The sequence below is a fragment of the Canis lupus genome, chromosome 5 (genome assembly GCF_048164855.1).
Source record: "Canis lupus baileyi chromosome 5, mCanLup2.hap1, whole genome shotgun sequence".
Lineage (NCBI taxonomy): Eukaryota > Metazoa > Chordata > Mammalia > Carnivora > Canidae > Canis > Canis lupus.
In genome coordinates, this window is record NC_132842.1 from 28549875 (window position 1) to 28571101 (window position 21227).

The window sequence follows — 21227 nt, forward strand, 5'->3', positions numbered from 1 at the left end:
TACATACTTTGTTTCACTTAATCCTCATACTGAATCTGTTAGGTTTATCCATAAGCATATTTTAGATGAGAAAAGAAAATTAGCAATAGATGGAGTCAGGAATCCAACATAAGTTCTTGGCCACAAAGCCTTGGACCTCTCCTCTACATCCCATGGAAAGAGGAACACAGTGTGAGTCTTCACGCGGCAGAATGAACACAAGGAAGCTGTGATCTTGCTTCTGTTTCACAATGACAGAATGTTTTATTGCTGGCAGTGGAGGTGGTGAATACTCGGTGTTTTCGTCTTCTCAAATTCAAACATGTAAAATGTAACTTAAGTAAAAGTCCTACTCATCAAAAATTCTGGGTGAAAACATATGCCCAAAATTCTGTTTCCTTCAATCAACATATGGTTCCTCCTCAGATCACAGTGCTACAAGTGAAAATATACTAGCAAAAATACTCCCAAAGGAGGTAATTTAGATGAATTGTAGCTCTACTGTCTTCATTTTTCACCGGTGAATCACTGCATTTCATGAACCACATGTATCCTATCAGGTTTCCAGTTTTTTTGTTTTGTTTTGTTTTGTTTTGTTTTGTTTTGTTTTCACAGAATCCCAGCCATCCAGAGCTATCACACATTGGAAGTGGGAAGTGATCCTGGAGCTCAGCCAACTGCATGTGCCCTACAAATGGGGGAAACTGGCTCAGAGAGGTGAAGTGACTTATCCAAGGTCACAAAGCCAGTTGCTGATAGGCTCAGCCATAGCACACATCTAGGCATTGGGACCCAACAACTCCCTGCCACCTCATAGGACAAGCATAAGCAAGACCAAACCTCAAGTGGTATCTTCAAAATGTCACCCATGTCCCCGGAGATGTAGAACAAATGAAGTCCTGTTCAGTTCCACTGATCTTTCTTCCATCGAACTGAGTTGACTGCTTGACTAAATTAATCAAATGGGTTTATGAAACATTCAGGCAAAACCTGAATCAGACATCTTCACCCCAAATCCCCATTCATTTCTCTAGGAATACATCTTGACGTAGACTGAACACAAATAAGAAAGATTGGTGTGCAGACATGTGTGTTCTGAACACATTGTTCGGAAAAACTGAACTATATATTTTGCTTCCTAATAATCCTAAGGTCATTCCTGTTAGGATCGTTAACCCACCTCTTAATGAATCCAAAAGCCCCACATTCATTCCTCAGAGAAATAACCATGAAATAAGAAGACCTAGAAGCCTCGGTCTGCTCTGAGTGAAATCCGACTGTGCCTCTGTGGGGTATCTCTTCCTAATTTTAAAATCAGCCGGAAGACAGGCAAGTTGAGTGGTCAAAATGACAAACTCACCCTCAGAGTTGCTTCTTTGGGTCCTCTTGTTTAACTTAGTCCTTTAAGTGGAAATCAGGCCTAAGAAATCTTCTAATAGCCCCAAACTCTCACCCATTCTGTGGTCCCAGATCATTCAGGCGTACATAACAAGAATTCAAGGAGCTAACTTGGGTTTGGTTTTTTCTTTTTTCCTTCTTCATTTTCTTTCTTTTTTTTTTTTTTTTTAATGTTTTGCATCTAAAGTAAGTTTTGGGCTTTTTTCATGTGCGCTTAACAGCTTTTAATTTTATAAAACATTGTGCAACCAGATACCTTAGGGAACAGTAATTAACTGGGATTATGTTTTCATTTCAGTGAATTCTAAATGAGAAGCCTAAATACTGATTTTTGTCTATCACCAAATGGAAAAACACACAGCGCCTCATTCCTTAAGTATATTCCTTTGCTTACTATGAATAATTTCCTAATGATATTTGCAATTTGCCCCTTGCTTAACCAGGCCTTCCCCAGGAAATGCAATGGATTATTTAAAATAATGACAACAGTTTGCTTTTAATTATGATACTTGTTCCTGATGGTCTTCAATGCACATTCTTCTCACCCATGGCTGGCCACTACCCCAAAATGTGGCTGAATATTCATTTAACAAATAATTCTTTTGCATCTACTATGGGTCAGACATAGTTTAGATGGCTGGATATCATTATAAATGCAGTGTCATTTCCAAGCTAAAGTCAAGTTCATCTCAAAATGAGAACAAGAAGATGAAGAATTGGAGTTACATTTAAGTTATATACGAAGTATGGATTCAGGGACAGAAATGGACCTTAGCTTGTTCTAGTGTGACATCTCTGCAGTGCAGTGGCTCACCTTGATTCAAATTTCAGATCTACGGTTCACTAGATTTTGATCTTGAGCAGTGAATTTTTCTTCAAAGCCTCTCTTCATCTGTAAAACGGGAATAAGAATTTTACCTTAAATGGCTCTTGCAGCTTTTAGTAAAATGCTCATACTTGGAATATACTCAATAAATGGCAAGTCTCATCTTCATCATCATCACACACATAAAGTACCAAATAAACTGTTTGGTGTACCAAAATTAGCCACTAACCAGTAACCAGCAGCTGTTGCTCTTCTTCTCACACACTGAGAAGCCTATGTTGTCAAACTTTCTTTCTAGGATAGACCCATATACACAGATATGGTAAGATGGGCTCTTTGTCTCTGGCCTATACCTCTGGCACCTTGTATTAAAGATCACAATAAAGGCTTACTTTGGATAAATTCTGTAGTATGTCAGGAAATAAGTCATTAATTATGGATGTCTCCAAGGGTGACTTTTTTTTTTAAGTGCCATTTTATTAATTTCAAGTTCAAGAGGCAATCAAACTAAGCTGGGATGATTTCTGTTGCAAGTCCTTAAGGAACCCATTTTGATCAATAAAGGGGAGAGATTTGTAGTTAATCTGTCATTGTGTCTCTGTATGGATCACCTTGCACAATACTTTAGATACTTGAAACAAACTTGTCTTCTCATATACACTATTATTTGAGTTATCTGTAAAGAGTTTGCTATACAAAGACACAGTCCATCCTGATGCCTGTCTGAATTTTAACACAATTTTCTTAATGAAGCTCCAGTCTGGTCTCTATACTAATAAGAAGACAAGCAAATTCCAAAGTGATTTTAACCAATTAGAATAATTATCTCACGGTGGCACAAAATTTTCTTGTCCATGGCCTCTTGAAAGGAAATTCATCTGTTAGTCTTGGTTGGAGGAGACTTGCACTGAGGGAAGGAACAAAATAAATACCCTTTAGTTGAGCGGTCATTGACTCTCCTAATGGAGTTTGGTGGCTAGACTTTCAGGAAGTTCATAGGTTCAGACAATTCAAGTGGGTCTTTGAAAAATGGGCCAAATGACTGATGTCCAGTGTAGAATGGAAACAATGAATGTGCTAACAACAAATCACTCTTATCTACTCATTAATGTGTGTCCCCCAAGGATTTCTAAGAGTCCATATTGCCAACTTAGGTTGGGTTACTAATTCAGTTGTTATATGAACATTCTAAAAAGGCATTTATCCAATAAGCTTCTTTTTCATGTAGTCTTAAATGAAAGCATACATACTCCAAGAAGCAAACCATTTCTTCTCAGTGTATGAAATATGACCATAAACCATATTCCTTACCCCAGATTTCTCTCCACACTATTATAATCAAAGGCTTAGGTAATAAGATAACCCCAATTTCAAAACCATTTTATTTTTCTGTTTCTCTCTTAAAGTTTTGTTCTCTCTTAAGAGCACAAAACTCCCTATTTGTTGTTTTCGACCTGCCTCATAGGAGTGACCTTAGAGAGAAACAAAGTAAGGAAAATACAATAGTATAACATTTTGAAGTTTACAAGTACAGTTGATGCTTGAACAAAGTGGGGGGTAGGGGCACCAGCCACCCACACATAGTTGAATATCAGCATATAACTTTCGAATCACCCAAAACTTAACTACTAATAGCCTATTGTGGATCAGAAGCCTTACCCATGAAAAAAAAGTTGATGGACACATAGTGTGTATGTTATATGTATTATACTCCATATTCTCCCAATAAAGTAAGCTAGAGAAAAGAAAATGTCATTTAAAAAATCATAAGGAAGAGAAAATGCATTTATGGTACTGTTTCAAAAAAATCTGTGTATAAGGGGATCCACACAGTTCAAACAAGTTTTGTTCAAAAGTTACCTATAATTTTACACAAAACATTTCACTTGGTATGTTCACTCAGAAAATAGATCTGCTCAATCATTGCATTTCAAGGATTGATGTGAAGCACTGGAGATGCCCAAAAGAAAGGTGGGATCTGTCTTCCAAGTGTTCAGCTTTGTGGCAGATAGCATTTCATTATTCTACCATTATTTTATACATGGAGGAGGTGAAAGGACTTGCCTAAAGTCACATAGCTAGAAAGTGCCAGCATGGGAGTCAAAATCAAGGTCTTAAAAAAAAAAAAAAATCAAGGTCTTCTTCAGCCGTACTGTGTTCATTCTATTCTATAACACTGACCTGGTGGAGGGACTTTCTCTTCTTCTTACTGATGGAGACCTTTGGCATCTAGACAACACTAAAAAATGATGGAAACATGGGGCACCTGGGTGCTTCAGACAGTTGGGCATCTGACTCTTGATTTGTGCTCAGGTCGTGATCTCAGGGTCATAAGATGAAGCCCTGCATCGGCCTCCATACTCCACACAGAGTCTGCTTGAGATTCTCTCTCTCTCCTTCCCTTTCTCTCTCTCCCAAATAAATAAATTTTAAAAATCTTTATTTAAAAACTTAATAAAGATTCAGCAAAATGGAAGTTTCTTCTGTAAAAGATGTGTGCCATGGGGGACCTGGGTGACTCATTCGGTGAAGATCTGCCTTCAACTTAGATCATGATCCCAGAGTCCTGGGATCCCATGTCAGGCTCCCTGCTCAGCGGGGAGTCTCTTTCTCCCTCTTCCTCTGTCCCTCCCCCTGTTCCTTGTCTCTCTTTCTCTCTCTCTCATATAAATAAAATCTTTTTTTTTAAAAAAAAGACATGTGTCATGTTTATGCTCTGAATTTCCCCCAGGCTCACTGCACTATAAACTATGTGCTATGTGTAAAATGCTTTGAGTTTCTTTCAAGATTTGGTTCAGCACAAACTGGAGGAAAATGTTATAAAATCATGTTTCTGCCTTAACTGTGCAGATTTTAATAGGTGGTGGACATTATCTGGCTTGTAAACATCAACTCTTCCATGTGACTTTCAAATATTTACTCTCACAAGGGTAAGTATGACAGCCATTGTCATATGCTCAGAAATTATTTATTTTTAAGGCGGGGTTGGGGGGAAGCAACTTACTCTTTCATCTGAACACAAAATGACTGTCCAAGGAAAGATTCATATCTAATCTAGGGGCGAAAGGGAGCATCTCATTAATTTGAGGAAGACTAATAGGCACAATCTTAATTGTACTGCAGAGAAAATAAAGATAGGGTTACAGGAACAGGAAGGAAATCACTGTGTCCTATAAGCCACTCTGTTACAAAAGTGCATTAAGCAATAGAAACTGTTAAGATACCACAATTACCTTCCCAAGTCAGGAACTCCCAAATATGCAAGCTCTCCATAGCTTTAGCAGAAATTCCTTTTTTGGAAAATAAAAATGACCTGCTTATCAATTGTGTAGTCACATGGGTTGGAGTATTTGAAATGTGGTTAGTCCAAAGTGAGACGTGCCATGACTATAAAATATACATAGGGTTCAAAAATAAAATAAATAAAATAAAATAAAATAAAATAAAATATACATAGGGTTCAATGTCCAAAACAATGTAAATATCTATGAATAATTTTTATGGTGATTCATTACATGTTATAAAGATATGTTGGTTGTGTCCTGTTAAATAAAATACATTATTATAATTAAGTTCAACTGTTTTATGTTGCCTTTTTAATGTGACTATCAGAAAATTTAAATTACAATGTGGCTCACATTATAATTCTCTTGGACGTCACTGTTATACACTATTTAACTTGACTTATCCTTACCCATCATAAAAAAACAAAAACAAAAACTAATGCATCCGAGGAGTAGAAAAATCAAGACACATTTCTCTGAAAAGTTCTATCTTGAGTTCCCAAAGGGCAAGTGGCAGAAACAAAGGTTTGACTAAGGTTTCTTACACCACCACTCACGCTTTTTTTTTCCACTCCTTTCAAACAGAAACAGCCTCAAAAGTGTTCTAAGGAAAGCTATCATAAAATGGCTTCCCTTACCCTGAATAAAATCTTTAAATCTTGAGACAAGCTCAACCTCATAGAATCTCTTGCTTACCTGTTCAGACCCAGGACACTCCCAAAAACTATCTGAACTTGATGGTGGACAGTCTATCTAAAATGACCCATTAAAGATTGAAAATGCTATTTCTAGATCAGGTAATCACTTGTTTTAGCCCTACTCTCCATGCAGTCATTGCTATTTAATTTTTGGAGGCAAGTCAAAAAATGACAGACTAATAACTCTCAAAGCATTTAACCCTGTTGGGATAGTTTGGAAAGGGAGCTTCTCTCACTTGAATGTTATAGAGAAAGACATTGATGCACTTTCATTAGTAATTACTCTGTAAAATAGCTTTGGCTCTAATTAGTGACATTGCAATGGTCATCATAGTAATTGTAGTTATCAAATTTCCATCAAAGAATAAGATAAATACAGAAACCTAAAAATCATAAAGGAAATTGGTTATGTAGTCACTTGATTACAGGCCACAGAAAAATCTGGCATAAAAAGTTGGGGGTTTAGGGCAGTGAAACGACTCTGTAGGATAATGTAATGGTGGATATATGTTATTTTAAATTTGTCCAAACCCACAGAATGTACAACACCCAGAGTGCCCCTAATGTAAACTATGGACTCTGGGTGATGATGACGTGTCAGGGTAGGTTCATCAACCACAAGAAGCATACCACCTGGTGGGGACTGTTGATAGTGTAGGGAGTTGTGCATGTACAAGGGCAGGGAGCATATGGGAAGTTTCTATGAACTTAAAACTGCTCTATAAAATAAAGCCAACAAGCTTTTATATATACATTAAAAATTAAGGCCTTAATGTCTTCCTCATATAACCAGAAATCTGCAAGAGGACCATCCACAGCTGGTGCCACAGCTCTGTGCTGCCATTAGGGATCCAGACTTTTCTACAGATCTGTGCAATGACATTTAGCTTGTAGATCCTCATCCTGATATTTGTTACCTTGTGTGCAAGATGACTGCTAAACATCCAGGAATTTCCATGTTCCAAGCAGGAGGGGCATGACATAGTAGTTCCTGCCTCAGGAAAGCAAAAACTCTTCCCAGAAATCCTCAGTTTGTGCCTCATTGACCAGAATCATATCATGTGACCAACCCAGATGCAAGGGAGGCTGAGGAAATGAATGTTTTTAGCTGGACTCATTGCTACTCTGGACAAAATCAAAATTCTTTTGCTAAGGAAAAGGGGGATGCGCTTTGGGTGGGCATTAGCAGTCCCTGCCACAGAGGGATCTGGAGAGTTTCTCTAATCACCTTAGACATAATGAAACTCAAACAACTGATAACATTGACCTTTGACAAGTATGAAAAAGCTGAAGAAAAACATACAAACTTTCAAGAAGCTATCACGTTTATAAATCTGGCCAGAGGCAAATAGGACTGAGAACTGTTTGTTGACTAACCACTTGAAACCAATTTTTGTTGATCATAATGATGTTTTTGTAAACAATTGGTACATCAGTACAACTATATTTGAATAATAATGAGCTGCTCTGATGATTATCAGAATAATATTGAGCAAATAGCGTTTGACTCTAAAAGGTCACCTATGAGTTCAGCGGTGAGAAAAACAATTTGGAAAAGAGTAAAGAGAACTAACCTATTTGAGTCCTACTTTTCTGGGAAACTGTCTTTCAAATGGCATCTCTAACTGATTAACCACCTTCTCCCAAGGAATATATAAATAATCCCTTCCAGTCTGGTGAGTAGAAAGGAGTCAGTTGAATCACTGGGAGACCACAGATATTGTCAGCCTACCTAGAGGAAATGACATCATCCACCCAGTCCCTCAACTTGGGGCTTTATGAGATGTGTCCTTAGAAATGGGATGAAAGAATAGAATAGAATAGAATAGAATAGAATAGAATAGAATAGAATAGAATAAGACTGCACCATTTGCAATAAGGGTGGTATTGTTCTAAGAAACTTGTGTTTCAGTTATATGTGAATGTGTGTACTGGGCACAATGTAAAACGAATTTCTGTGGGTTGTGGTCAAAAAAGTTTGAAAAGCCACTATCTTAGCAGTTTCAGAACACCTAAGAGCAGCCATTAGCATAGATCACCAAAAAGAAAATACAGCCTTAAAAACAGCACAAGAACTCAAAACAAGAAACACACCTAAGAAAATTAAAGTCAAATATAGAGTAATGCAACCTCCAGACCTGTGGAGTGCATTAAAAAAAAAAAAAAAAAAAAAAACAGGAATGGCAATAACAGTAAAAAAGGTGGCAAATCATTATCCTATTATAATTATTTTAGTTCTTTATGAGTTAGAGAAGACACAACGCTTGGGAATAAATGACAAGGACAAAATGGCACCCAAGAAGAGCGCAATACCAATCTGAAAGGACTTCAGATTCTGACCAGCCATCGATAAAAGGTCCCACCCTAGAGAGAAAGCATCAGCAGTTAAACAAGATTATGCTTGCAAAAGTCACATGCAATTAGTTGTGTTTATATCCCCAAATTAATAGTCCCAACCCTGTGTTGTTTTTAGTATTTGCAGGTAATTACTTTAGTTGTTTTCTAAAGTCACAAATTAAAGAACACTGTCAGGAACTTTTAATGAAAATGCCAGGTAAGGGAAGGCTTGGTTTGTTTTCCTGAGTTCACCATGGGAATGAATGCCCAGTAAACAAGGGCCCCATAACCAACTGCGGTACTAATAATTTTACAAATGGCACCCAAACAGGAAGTGGCCCTGGATCAGAACTGTACGTGGTTTGCCTGAGCCATGTGAGTGCTTCAGAAAGGTTAATGACCCGGTGTCTCAAACTAATACTCTGTAAATATTTGGTCAGTATTTATCCAGGTGAGAAGCTGAGCACTGTGAAATCTCCAGCCTCCAAATTCACATCCTCATTCAGCAAATGCAGAGCTGTACAGTTAACCAGATTCACCCTTTTGAACACTGTTTAGCCACTATCTAAGCCTTACCCTTAAAAAAATAATAATAATAAGCCTTACCCTTGCCTCAAGAGCTTCTACCCATCGAGCATCCTCCTTGAGAAGAATTCTATGATCTACAGTCATCTCCAGCTTATTATTTCCAGTGATTATGGACTTCCTCTTTTAGCTGGACCCTGGGTACCCAGCCCAGCCTACTCCTTGATCTCTCTCTTTCTCTGGACATTCTATCACTTGGGTAATGAAAGACCCACAATCTGGGCTTTGTATGAGATGAGACAGTCACTGATGAGGGGAACAGAGAGTCCAACATCTAGTCATCAAACATCCACAAGAACACTCCTTGCCATCTTCACCAGGGCAGAAGAGCGAATGAGAAGAACCACTGTCTCCCTCTTTCACATATCCCGCCTGCTGGAATTTCTTGTCTTGTTTGCTCGACCAAACCTTAGCTGCATAAAAGTGTTTGAGTTATGCCATGATTTGTATAAACCCTTAAAGAAAGCTCTCAGCTGCTATCTTCCTTGAGAGGGTTATACTTCCTGAAATAAAACAAAAGCCTCTAAAAAATTTTCTGAAAAAAACACAAAGCTTCTAAAAAACCTGGAAAAACATAAGACTATTTAGGTAAATGTGTAAATAAACTTGGGGAAAAACCAGTCCCAATGCTAAGAAAGATCCTTGCCAAATTCAAGGCAATTAAATCAAATTTGTCTCGTGTTGTGGGCAATTGCTCTTTGTTTAGCCACCCCACCTTCTGCACCACCACACATATCCCAGTCATTTCTTCAGAGCAGTGCTCCTCCCCCAGTCTAATGCAACTTTGCTCAAACTGCAAATCAAATACTCAAAGCCTCCACCATGGGAATGGGCCAATGACAGTAGGGGTCTATCACTGAGGTTGTTTGAACTGAAGCCTCTTGGTCAAGAGGTAGATAGATGTGAATGAGAGACTGTTGATAGCTATCTCCTCTGTTATGAGCAGAAAACCTATCTGAAGTAGAAAAAAATAAGAGCAACAAGCAGGGCCAAAAGGAGAAAGCAAGAGCCCACCGAGGACCTTTAAATCTTTGAATAAAGTTTCCCTGAAACTAGACTTCCCACTCTATGAGCCAATACATTCTCTTTTTGCATGAACAAGGTGGTATTAGGTTTCTGCCATTTACAAATGAGTTCTGACTGATGCTCCAAGGATATTTCTTCACTCTAAGCCCGTGGTTTATTCTGACAGATAGATCCAAGAGTAAACCTTGTATAGGGTTATATATATAGGGTTTTACTGCTTGGCTCCTCTGTGCCAAGATTCAGTTACCACATTTCTCCTTCTAGAAAGTCTTCCTTGACCTGCCAGGGAAGACGAGCATATTGTCCTTTGTTTTCCCAGAGTGCTTTATGCCTGCCTCTTTTACAGCACTTCTCCCATTGCTGACCTCTCTCCTAGACCCATGAGCCTCTGGAGTCTAGAAAATAAGGGACTGGACTTTCCCTTATCCTTCTTTACTTTGGTAGCTCCAAAGCAGTGTCTGGCACATGAGAGGTAGAGCAGATATTCAGTAGAAGTCTGCCAAACAACATAACTGCCATTATGAAATATTCAAAGAAATAGCTCTCCATAGAATCACCATTAAATATCTTCTGATTTAAAAATGATAGTCGAAACAAAAACAACTCTCTGGTGAACTACACAAGTTACAGACCAGTTTTATTTCCACCTTCACAGACTCTGTAGAACAAGGAAACTTCACTTTATAGCTAATCAACTAATACATTCATTTGTTCAACAATTATGTACTGAGTACCTAAGATTAAATTCCATATCTCAAAAGGCAGATTGCCACTTAGAATTGGCATTATCCTATAGAATTGGTTCATAATTCTATTGGATAAAGGAAATTTGCTTTAGAAATTGTGATATATACAGTCTAACATTTCTATTCTTTCTTTTACACTTTTAGGTTTTCTAAAACCTTTTTAGAATCTCCAATACCATGAAAGCTATGTATGTGTACATACAATTCTCTAGGGCCTTTTGCATTACAGTGAGCTGAGCAGTAGGTAAATTAAAGAAAACAATTTTCATCAGTAAATGTTGACAAAATCATTATAAGATTTGCAACCTGCTCCATTGGTGGCAAGCCCTGGGACTTCCAATCCCCAAGTATAACTGACATTTTTTGATGCTTCCGTTTCAAGGCAATAGACAAGGTCTGAAGAGTGACTTCATAAAACTATCTATAAACTGAATAGTTACCTCTGGGATTTCACTATCCTGATCATATGTAACCAGACTCAACTATATATCAACCCACTCATCATCATCTATCACAACAGTGAGGTGAAGAGTGAGACAAATCGACATCAGTTCATCAGGGCAGAGGTGTCAGTGGGGAGGAAAATCTTAGCTGTGGGGCCAATGTAGCTGTGTCATTTTCTAAAATGATAGACCAACAAACATTTCTGGAGATTGCAGGACGATAATTAACACAATGGTAAGTACAGATGGTAATATCTTCTAAGGATCAGTCTGTTTCTTTAGCTGGAGGACAAGTGGTTGGCAAAATTAACCTAAGTTTTGTGAATGCAACTATAGGCAAAAACAAACCTTCCAGGAGCTAATCAGGAGAACCATATCATATAATTGTACAAAACTCTATTGACCTATGAAGCCAATAACAATCCTGTGGACAGGTAGAGCAAGTTTGTTGTTTTTTTTTTGTTTGTTTGTTTGGTTTTTTTTTAGAATTTATTTATTTGAGAGAGAGAGCGAGAGAGAGCACAGCAGGAGAGAGGAGCAGAGGAAGCAGACTCGCTGCTGAGCAGGGAACCCAATGTGGGACTTGACCCCTGGATCCTGGGATCATGACCCGAGCCCAAGACAGACACTTAACTGACAGAGCCACTTTGACACCCCCAAGTAGATCAAGTTTTGCATGATTTCTCACTATGGAGTTCACACTTGAAATTCTGCTGTTAAGTATGCCAGCAGTTCTCCAAGTGTGGTCTGATGAACTCCAGAGTCTCCAAGATCCTTTCAGGGGGATCAGAATTCTTCTCCTTCCCCTGCTACATGTGAGTATGAGGCCACACAGACAGAGCTCAGAAGCAGACTTGAGAATTCAGATATTTTCTTTAAAGAGATGTATAAAAATATAAAATAAGATCATTCTTCTCACTCATTTTGTTTTGGAAATAGTTATTTTTCATAAGACATATGGTTTTTCAGTGTACAATAGATTTGTTGTGGTTATTTTTAATGAGCCTTTCTTAGCTTCTAGTAGAATAAGTATCACGTACACAACACATTTAGAGAAAAAACACCCTGGGGTTCTTAGTAATTTTTAAGAGGGTCAAGGAACCTTGACACCAAAAAATTTGAGAACCACTGATTTATATATATATATTCTAATTAAGTTTTTCAGTGTTATCCCACAACCCCTAATGTTTCTTAAGCCTATTTTCTTTCTTCTTGATTTGATGTTTCATCAGTTCGATGGGTAGTAAAAAACCATAGAGGAATTTTACTAAAGCAGCAGATTAAGTCACAACAAATGATCAATGATTGAGAACCAACTAAGTGCAAAGTGTTATGTAGGTACACAAAGACCAAGAGAGATGTTCCTTCTACTCTCCATTCCCAGAGATACTTGAGCTACAATAAATTTACAGTATGAAATGCAAAATATACTTTTACAATTTTGGATTATAGGGATGGAAGCATCTGTCTTTGAAATCATCCAAGAGAAATGTTGAGCTTTTCTAGGACAAATGACTCTTTCGCTGAATAGGAGACCCTGATTCTTTCTTTCCAGTGTTTTGTAGAATGTGGCTGTCATTCTTGACCATGGCAATCAATGCTCTTTTTAATTATAACAGGACAACCTGAAACACTGCTTTCAAATTTCAAATAATATCAGCACACTTCACACGAACTTGGCTACTATATAGCCAAGTGACATCTATTGCACATTATGCTTAAAGATAGATATAACCAGTTGTCTTACTTCAAGCATATTAGGAAGATCAGAAAGTAGCTGTGCATAAAACAAACAGGAAATATGAGGAGTAGCACTCTGGGAACCAAATTTCATCATTGGGTCTTTAAACCATGTTGTCAAATGTCTTTAGGATTATGTCCCACTCAGGTCTGGTTTAGGGGATTTCAAATAATCCAACTAAAGCACAGTTTGTATTTGCCAATTCATTACCATGACAGCAAAAATATTGCATTAAAGCATCTACTGACCCAGAAAACCTTTGTACCAATATATCCTTCCAATATGCCCTATAGGTCTCATTAAATCTATAAAGAGATGGTCGATGATTTGATTAAACAAATTATAGGCAATTAACAAGTTCTAACCAGTTAGTTATGATTGCCATTCTGTTTCACATTATTAGAGAAATAATTTCTGTCCATGCTTCTTTATGGATTTGTGTATTTCATTTTATTAAAGGAATAGTCTATCAGTATTTCCCTGAGACCGCAGTGACCTACGTTAATTACACCATTTGAAAACATCTCAGATAGCATATTTTGGATAGAGTCAAGGAAAAAGCAAGTAGCTTGTGCCTCTTGCTTTTCACATAAAAAATGACTTATTGTTCATTATATGTAAACATAATTCATTAGGGGCACCTGTGTGGCTCAGTCAGTTGAGCGTCCAATTCTAGATCTCAGCTCCAGGTCTTGATCTCAGGGTGGTGAGCTCAAGCCCCATATTTGGCTCAGCGCTGGGTAGTGATGTCTACTTAAAATAAACAAACAAACAAAAAACATGATTCATTAAGTGATAAATGTTTTCGACGTATGAAGTGCAATACTTGACTTGGTGGTAAAAATGTATGGTAACTACTCCATTATATGCTTTTTAATGCCACAGCTGTTAAGATGAAAAGAAATTTCAATCACACAATAAGCCCCATTCATACATCCTGGACAAGGCCACTTTTGTTATTTAAGGTGGTTTTCCATAGAAACAGTGCTCAATCTTGGTAATATGGAAGGAAATTCAATTGACTCCTCTTCTTCCTCCTCTTTTCCTCCTTCTCGTTCTTTGGGTCTTATGTTCGCCATCCAATAATATTGATGAGTGCCCTTTGTCTCATTATAAAACCCACAAGCTATTCCCTGGGCTTCCCTGGTGGTAAATTGGTCCCTGCACCACATTTATCAAGGGAAGATAAGCCCTTAGCATTTGATCAGGCTCAGTCAAGACTAAAGATGAATACATAAGCCAAGATCACTTCTTATGTCCAACAAAATATTCCTTGCAACCCTTGCAAGTTAGTGTGATGTCATAAAATATCTCATGTCATTAATGGCTGATGTCAGAAAAGGGAAAGATGATTTTCAGTTCTGGAACACTGCCAGCAGAAGGTTGGGGTTATGCCTGGCTGAACCAATTAGGACAGGACAAACTTTTCCATTCTTTGAGAGCTTCGCCTCAGGTCTCAAAATGCTGCGATTTCCCCTCTCATGTTCGTAAAATCTCACCAATGCACTTTCATAGGCAAAAATGAGTAGAGCTCTTTATCTGTATGGAAGCAAGTGAAACCATGGGATTCAATCTGAAAAAAAAAAGTCAAATCAAAAGTCAATAAAGTGACCACCCTTCCGCTTATTCATTACAATGTCATAATAGACACAATACATGTGGCACTCCAATCACTTCTGAAAGGAAGCTTTTTTAGAACTTAGAACTCAAGCTTATTTTTCTGAAACTTTTTCACAAAAAAAGAATCAATTTTATAAAGAGTTTAGGAAGAAAATCATTTTAAGGGCTAAACAATATATATATAATGAACTGTATATAATGTGGGAAAATCGTTTACTTTCCAGATCATTTAAATGAGAAATCCAATTTGTTTGCTTATGTAGGAACATCTCTGAAATGTCCATTTTTAAAGTCATCAGAAACATCAACATCATTGAAGCAAGCTATGAAGAAAATTCAACCAGCCAAGCTAAATATTTACTTGAGAACCTACTATGTGTCACCCAGGGCATGAAACAGAATGGTCACTTAACTCTTACACACAGATGATCGTCCCTTCTTTGTTTAAAAGGTTTTGTTAAAACTTTTTCAAAAAATAAATCCTTGAACTCAAAATGCTTTCTTAGTCATAAAATGATAAAAATCTTCAAGGTGAAATGGATCTTACATGTCATGTAGTCTACACTCTTTTTGACAAAGTAAATTTACCTAATTATTTTCACAGATGTGTAGCCCAGACTTTCCTAATTGCCATTCTGCAATTATAAAATTCTAACTGACCTATAGCAATACCTGGCAAGCAAGTTTCTGAGAGTCTTCAGAACAAAGAATACGGTCCTTGAAGCCCATATTTTAAAATTTGTACATAAACTCATTAGCCAGGAAGCTAGTATTGAATTACTCATATTGGATTTTCTTGGCAGCAGTGCTCACCATTTCCGAGCAGCTCTGCCGAAATCTCGGGCACCTACCAGGTGTTGTTCCTCAGAAAGCCATCACATCTTCCTTTCAGTTGACTAAACAAAAAAACAACTAAAACCAGTTTTTTAAATCAGGCAAGTAACCTGGAACACTTACAAGATAGGTTACTGCATATTTCATTATTGTTATAAATTAAAGTATGAGTCTGGTATTTACAGAAAGAGGCTATGTAGAGAATATTTACTTCTGAGCATTGCTTCAGATTTCAAATAACAATAATTCATTTTACCCAGAGGCAGTATTTATTCTAGAAACCTCAGTGCTTTGGAAAAAAATTTTGAAAAAAAATTTTTGATAGCCCTGTTGTTGTTGTTGTTGTTTTTGTCTAAATTTGATTAAATTCTGCTTAAAAAGAGAGAATTTTGAAAATTATAAGCTTTTTTTTAATTAGGCAGTGCCAAATGAGTGAATTCATTGAACTTTTCAATTAGGTATTTGGGTAGCATTTAGACATGTGCTAGTTTCACAAGGAATGTGTAATGCATATTAAAGATTCTAATTAATCATCCCAGGTTTGAGATCAAGACCATTTATGCTCATGACTTTTCTTCTGCTTTCCAGGAAGAACAGCTGAGATTCAAATAGAGTGGAAAAAGATGATAATGTTGTATGAGGAGGAACAGATCAACAGTCTTGGGTAAATTTGCTGAAAATATTCAACAAACACAAAGGTAATATTAAACAATCCTACCCAAATCCTGTGGGTCTCTACTGCCTAACGTACTGTGCATTTTCAGGCTCTGTGCCTTTGCTTGTCCTGTTTTCTCTACTCGGAATTCTCTCTCCCACCTGGTGAACCCTCTACTCTCCCTTCAAATGCAGCACAAATTTGCTTCTATAAAGTCTTCTTCCATTTCCTCAAGTCAGTATTAATTACAAACTCCTCTGAGCACACATATTTACTACAGCCTTTGCCACATTGTTCTATAATTATTTGTGCATTGCCTTCCATTGTTCCACAATATGATCTCCTTATTCATCTTTGTATCCTTAACTGCTCCTGTGTAAGAAGAACCATCCTGAAACTTGTACAATACTGATTTGTACATTGGGGTCCTGAGGCTGGTGGCATCACCTGATTCACCTGATATCACCTGTGAACTTAGGAGAAATGCAAATTTTCAAGCTCCACCCTGAACCTCCTTGAATCAGTAATTCTGGTGCAGAGTAGGGGATGAGTGGGGAAGGGATAGCAATGTGGGTTTTAACAAGCCCTCCAGATAATTCCAACCATGCCAAAATTTAGGCTTTATCTCTTTACAGGAAAATCTCAAGGTGGAGAAATTTAGCTGGTGAAGAGGACACTAAGCCTTTTCCTCTGACTTTAAACTTGTCCTTGGGATCCTATCACTCAACCCACCTGTTATCGACACACATCTCCCTTTAAAACTCTAACAAATGGCAATTTCCATTAGATTAGCTGACACAGGCTATGATTTTCAGTAAACCTCTCTAAATTCAAAGAACAAAGGCTTAAAAATGGAAAAAGAATAGGAAACAAAATTTGCAAAGCAACTAATTATCCCATAGTAAACTTTAACCAAAGGCAGATATTATCCTACTCCACATCCTACCTGAAAAAAGGATCAAACCTGATATTCTAGAATGCCATAGTGACATGATATACAGCAGACTGAGATACCCCCAACATGACTTTATAGAGCAAACCCAACTGGGCAACATGGGAATAGCCTGGGTGGTACCAGAGTCAGGAGGCATGGAATGACCAGCTTCAAGACCTTGAACAGATTATCAAAATATTCCAGCCTTCTTTTGCTCCCATAAAATGGATATAATACCACTGAACACATGGTTATCTAAGAACAAAATAATATCATCCCTGGATAGGCACTTTATAATCTATAAAGTATTAAAGCACCATGTATATGTCTATATATGATATTGGAAACTATATTTAGTAAGGCTTGCTTACTATGAACACTTAAATCACAAGTGTTACTCATATTCCCAAAGATCAATTTAATCAATAAAGCTTATACAAATAATAATGGATTTCAACTTCAGATAAATGTTCACTTCCATAACCTATATGTTTTCCTTACTTTCTATTTTTTAAAGATTTACTGATTTATTTTAGAGAGAGTGAAAAAGAGTGAGCAGAAAGAAGAGCAAAAGAATCTTGAGCAGACTCCCAGCTGAGCACAGAGCCTGATGTGGGACTTGATCTCACAGCCCTGAGGTCATGACCTGAGCTGAAACCAAGAGTCAGACACTCAACCAACTGAGCCACCCAGGTGCCCCACATTTTCCTTCCTTTATAATGATACCTCTTTATTGGAGAAATTTGGGGAACTATGGAAAAAAACAAAAAGAAAAATCACTTGTGATACCCTAGCCAGAAATAGTTCATATTTTCCACTTTATATAACTTTCTGGTATAAAACTATAATCATATAGTATGTAGTGTATTATAGTCTGAGGTATATTCACACAGTGCATATCATGAATCGTTTTTCAATTTGGAAATATTCTCCCACAAAACTATTTCTACCAGCTGCAAGTAGTCCTTCCATAAGAATACACCAGAATTTAGTTCATTAGTGTTCTTTGTAGATATTTGGGGTGTTTCTAGGGCTTCAAGTATAAGTGCACATTTTGTATATTTATCCTATTATCATCTCTATTTCTTGAGAATAAATTCTCGGAAACAAAATTGCGAGATCTGTGTTTACGAACACTTCTAAGACTTTTGAACCTTAGTGACAACTTGCTTGACCAAAATGTTGCGTAAATTCACACTCCTGTCAACAGCAAATGTGAGTGCTTGATTTTCCACATCACTCACAATATAATGTGATTATTTCTTTAAGCTCAGCCAAGTTTGCAGAGGTGCAGTGCTACGCATTGTTGTCTCCACTTATATTCATTTAATTACTACAGAAGTTGATATAAATAAACCATTGAATGTGTTTTGGAGTTAATATACCTCCAAAGAAGACTTTTACAAGCTTAAAGTGGGAAAATTGTATAGGACATTGAAATTTCAGTTATCAGAGAGAAACAGGGAAATAATGCATGTACATTATCGCTAAGATCAGAAAATAACTTAAATCTTATAACTAAAGATTGTAAATAACTAAATTTATGCTACCGATATGCACATGCAAACATGAATATCGATCATACAGATGCAGACAGGCAGAGATCTGTATCAGACAAATGCAAACTGCTATAAGAGGGATGGAGGAGTAGAGGTTGCCTTTCACTATCTTCATACAAGTCCAAATTCATCCTTAGGATTACATGCTCTTTTAAAGTCCTTTTTTAGATCATTTTTATGGAGGTTATATCTCTAACAGGTATCTTTTGTGCCAAATCATAAGTAGCCCTTACGTACGCTTATATCAGAGGAGGAACACTGTTGAGCGAAGAACTGAACAGTGAAGAGTAATGGTAGCATTATTGCTTTCAAACTGTCGTCATTATAGCGATTTCCTTCATTTGCAATATTACAATTTGTCCATTCTTTTCCAGGTGGATTGTATTTTACATGCAGCTAAAATAATGAATCTCCATAATTTCCATTGCGTTTCTTAGAATGTGAGTGCCTTACATTTCTTCTGCTCTCTTCAAGACCCGCTGGAGTCTCCTACTCACACTACTAACAAGGGCTTGGCACCATTTCTAGAAGTTCTCCCTCTGCAATCCACTGCCTTAATTGTTAATAAGAACTTTGTGTCTTCACAAGTGTGGTCCCACTTAATCCTAAAAAGTAAGTTCCTCATTTTCCTTACAATGAAAACAGGGTACCATTATCATTTTAGTGAGTGTTTACCAATCAATCCCTTTATTGTCATTCTTGGTTTCCAAGTATTAAAAAAAAAAAAAAAAAAACGGAGTTTGACCATGTTTCCAATAGAAATGTTATCTATTTGTAGGTTTTTTCATAAGGTCCAAAAAAGGATGAAAAATAAGTTTCTTTCCTGGATTAGCTATTGGATATGGCCTAGCAAAGGACTGGAAGGTCCATTGGGAGGAGTAATTCAGAAAGAAAACTCTGTGAGGTCAAGGTTGAGAAAGAAAAACTGGGAAGTAAAAAAGAAAAGAAAAAGTTTATCAAAATCTACTATGTGCTAGGTAACAAGACTATGGTTTTATATAAATCTACCAGTAATTCAATGTTCAATGTTAATTCTCCAGAGACCATAACATGAGCTACACTGTATACACACACACACACCCACACACCCCTAAGGGTTGTTTCTCCATAGGATGAACAATTTTTTTTAACTTTCCTATAATTCAACTGTAGTCTCTAATTTTTATATGGTAAACTTGTAAGAATATATTTTTAAATATTTCTTTTTAACAACGTTTGAGAAAGACATCTCTGGGTGGTACAGGGCCCCACGTTATTAACATCGCTTGAGCTGCAGAGAGAGGGACTCTTTCCGCATGCAAAGTTTCTAACTCTTCTGCTTTCCTATCTTCCACTCCATGGCCTGCCACCATAGGGACTTCTTATCTCTTCCCCTCCCTAAACTGCCCACCACTTTGATGTTCTTCATGTGGCAAACTGGTAGCCAACACTAACCGACCAGAGCTATCACCTCTATCTCTCTCTGAAAGAGGAATTCTTTCTCTAGATTTAGTTTGCTACTTACACCAGCTGTCTCTTCCCTCTCCCCACCCAACTACATGCCTCTCTTTCTCCCTAATCTTCAACCAGTTTTATGTTCTCCTTCCCATCTCATCTTCCACTCTTCCTTCCTGATATATTTTAACAGTCAGGGCGACCTGGAAACTGCCCTGCTATGTGTCACTTTTCCTTCCAACTAAACCCCAGGAATGATGCAAGCAAAATGGGGAACCTCCAAGAGTTTGTTCATTCTCTTACTTCACCCTTTCTCTTTCATCAAAATTTAACACTTACCTTTGGCCCCACTCTTCCCAGCCAAAAGGCAGGGGATTTGAAACTTAAATCCAGATTTAAGAGCCAATTAATATCATCCCTAGGAGCCAAGAAACTTCAACTCTGAAGAACACTGTGTGCATTGAAATAATTTACTCAACAAAGGAGGCTTCTAAAGGTTTTAGGAAAGTGTCGTATTTTATCTCTAATTTGCAGTGGACCTAAAGGTCAGTATTACAGCAAGGACACGGGAAAGGAAACTCAGCTGGAAAAGTTCTGCTCTATGAGTATCATAACTCATATTAGTTTTAATATGAACTATATGGTAAATTATAATTATCGTAAGACCTACTCGCCCAACTAGATTTGAAGTATAAAAATCTTTGAAATCCTGATTCTCCTAATACAAGCTTGGGGGACAGAGTTCTCCAACACTACATGACAGTATTTTAAGCATTTTTAAAAGTTTATTAAAACTTTCTGAGATGGGTCTTTTTGGGCCCTTGGAGTTCCTATCTGGGCAGATGCATCAGCTAATAAGTGTACAAATGAATGACACTTTAAGACACAGCTTGTCAAATCACATCAACTAATAGGTGGGTCTGTTAGCTGATGACTTTGCAAGAGAACATTATTGCCCAACCACATACCCTTGCATCTTCCTTAGAACAGGTTTGGCTTTAATTGGATTGTATCTTGTATAAGTTGTATATCAACTCCCAACCTTTACTCGAAGTTACTAAAATGCCCTTATGATTAAGTAATTCTGATTGACATCTACCTATGGGAGAAGGCTTCAGAAGGGTAATT

At 37.3% G+C, this 21227-nt stretch overlaps 1 long non-coding RNA gene across 3 annotated transcripts; it reads right to left on the reverse strand.

Moving 5' to 3' along the window:
* Positions 1–56: 56 nt before the first annotated feature.
* On the reverse strand, positions 57–14478 carry LOC140632912 (uncharacterized). Of its 3 annotated transcripts, XR_012030558.1 has the most exons (6): positions 13998–14478; positions 13705–13813; positions 3035–3110; positions 2192–2269; positions 820–928; positions 57–667 (listed from the first exon to the last, which is right to left on the reverse strand). It is a non-coding gene; the product is annotated as an uncharacterized lncRNA (long non-coding RNA). The 3 variants fall into 3 exon arrangements; XR_012030557.1 differs by having other exon boundaries at positions 57–928; positions 13998–14415; XR_012030556.1 differs by lacking the exons at positions 57–667; positions 820–928 and having other exon boundaries at positions 1527–2269; positions 13998–14388.
* Between the last annotated feature and the right edge of the window lie 6749 nt (positions 14479–21227).